Raw genomic sequence first — 2542 nt, 5'->3', positions numbered from 1 at the left:
TTTCATCTCGGTGTTTTCTTTTTATACTCTAGTGTTTCCAGAGCTTTTTAGTGGTTGCATAGAATGGTCAAAGCCTTACAGACGACGAAATTGCTAAAAAGAAATATTTCTCACACGTGTTCTTTAGGAGAGATGGGTTTCTCACGAGTGCTTAAAGGATAGGCTATTGATATTTTCTTTCCCTTGGAATGGAATTCTTTTTACTTCCATAGCTCTTTCCCTCTAACTCCATCCTGTCACATCGTCGCCGTTGCTGCACCTTTTGTAATGTTACGTGGGTAGGAAAGCATAGAAATAAAATAACCGACGATATGCCTAGATAAACCAGTGGATATAGAGAGCGGATACGAAATAAAAGAAGATACGACGTCTGCAAGTCGGAAACGATCATTTCGTATCAAACAGTATAATCTCAGACTAGGCTATGAAAGCTAGAGAAGCGTGCTTGGTCCAAATCCAAGCACCCGGCCAAGACACTATATAAACAAAAAAGGTTCTCTGCCACATTGCTTAAGGGGTACGAGAGGATTGGTTTTTAAAAAACTACTTTTCTTTTATTTATTAGAACGGCATAAAAAACAAATAGTTGCTTTAACGCCTGCACTGAATATGGGCCTGTCCTATGACGTTCTAAACCCAGTTCACGTACCTTTAAAAGACAAACAGTCGACGTCAAAATACCAAACTTTCCTGTCGATGTGCATTGGGCTAGCTTTGAATTTCCTCATTTCACAAAGGTTTACTTTCTTGTTTCCACATTAAATCAACTACCAAATATCCCTAATGCTTAATGGCACAGGTAAAAAACAAACAAAAAAGCCCCTGGACCTGAAATCGTTGGTTTCGCATCGAATAGACATATAGATTAATAAGTAAGTAAACCAAAGTAATTAAGGCTTTTGAGGGCCAAAACTAAGAATAGACAGCGATGTGTCTTGCGTGTGCATCGAAGAGGACTTGAACCTCTAACCACCTGGTTCGAAGCCAGGCACTCTATCCAATTGAGCCATCAATGCTAAAAAAATGTAACTTGACATGGCTTTTTCCATAGGAACATTCATAAAAAATCCAGTGTATTTAACCATATCTTCTTTTTTAATGACGGTATCATTATTGAACATAATAATTCCTATCTTCTCATTCTCAGAATTTGAAGCCATTCCTTTGGAAAGTAACCTCATAAAGTTCACTATGTGATTGATATAGAGGAAAGGGATGAAATTTTTCTCGCCATGTTAGTTCGTATTTATTTGAAAGAAAGTAAGTTTTAACGGAATAAACTAAGTAAATGGAGCGCTAAAGCCAAATATGTATCCATAGCTATGCAGAGACGGAGAAAAATAGATAGGTATAATTGAAAGATGAAAAACTACGCAAACGAGTTAACATTTATATAGTTTTAAATCATAGAATCAAATTTCAAAATGAGCCCAATGCAACTACTTTTTGCTTCGTTTTATGGGATTTTGTTATTTGATTTAATTGGCAAAAATGGATAAGAAACGAATAGACGAGTAAGGTATTAATTGCAATTCTTTTAATTTGAGTCAACTTAAACCATTTTATTTCCTTGCGCTTTATTGCTTTGTTTGGCAATGTTTATTTCTTTGCTTTGCTTGAGCTAAGTTTTTTATGACCTGCTGGGCGATTTAAACTTTCTGACGTTAATGGATAAAAGCAAATAATTCTACAATGATATTTAGATATGAAATTGAAGGTCAGCCTCCATTATATGACATTAAAATTACATCGTAAATTCTGATAGTAATAGTATTTTTTTCTTCCGAAAATCCCTGACCAATTTTTTGTCTTTTCACTCCCTAAAAGAAACAAAGGAAAAAATGATTTGCCATTATGTTTTTTTTGAATCTTTTGTTTTCTTTATCGCGGTTAAACGAAGGGATGAGCTCATGTTTGCCCTTTTTCACAAAAGGGCGGTCTGGATTGGAGATTATCATGGCATAATAATCTCCATTAGACGGTACCATCTGCCTAAAGCATTTAATGTTTTAATGCTTCTGAGTATAGCAGGACTTGAACCTGCGACCATTAGATTAAAAGTCCAATGCTCTACCAACTGAGCTATATACCCAAATATTATTCTATTATTATTAATATTAATTAGAAGAGAGATTTCTATGTGGTAATTAAACGAAAAAAAACAACTCTGATGCGAGTTTTTCTTTGATTTTTCCTTTCTTTGGGATGTTCGGCAATGAAATTACGATTTTCACAGAAATTACTTAACGAAAGAAAGCTTAAGACAACAATTAGACAACATAACTTATGAATACTGGAAATGTTTAACCCGAAACTCTTAATTCTATTTGTAGCGTTACTAATCCAATTCTTGCCATTGCAAGCCTTACAAGAAATGGGAAATAATGAATGCAAGCTATACAAGAATTGCTTGAAATAAAGGCTACAAGCTGTACGGAAAATACAAAAATTAGGAAATTGCCATTACAAAGTAACGGCACGGAAGAGCTATTGTGGATTTGTAGAAAACATTTTTATCCTTAAGGATTGCTCGTAATGCGCT

At 34.7% G+C, this 2542-nt stretch overlaps 2 non-coding genes across 2 annotated transcripts; both read right to left on the bottom strand.

The window, feature by feature from the left end:
- Nucleotides 1-942: 942 nt before the first annotated feature.
- On the bottom strand, nt 943-1016 carry TRNAR-UCG (transfer RNA arginine (anticodon UCG)). Its single transcript has one exon. It is a non-coding gene; the product is annotated as a tRNA-Arg (tRNA).
- Nucleotides 1017-2019: 1003 nt separating this feature from the next.
- Nucleotides 2020-2092, bottom strand: TRNAK-UUU (transfer RNA lysine (anticodon UUU)). Its single transcript has one exon. It is a non-coding gene; the product is annotated as a tRNA-Lys (tRNA).
- Between the last annotated feature and the right edge of the window lie 450 nt (nt 2093-2542).

The sequence above is a fragment of the Lygodium microphyllum genome, unplaced genomic scaffold (genome assembly GCF_053477565.2).
Source record: "Lygodium microphyllum isolate KBCC unplaced genomic scaffold, Lygodium_microphyllum_v1.1.10 scaffold_351, whole genome shotgun sequence".
Classification (NCBI taxonomy): Eukaryota; Viridiplantae; Streptophyta; class Polypodiopsida; order Schizaeales; family Lygodiaceae; genus Lygodium; species Lygodium microphyllum.
Note: the sequence above shows the minus strand (reverse complement) of the source record. Positions and strands in the feature narration are given on the sequence as shown.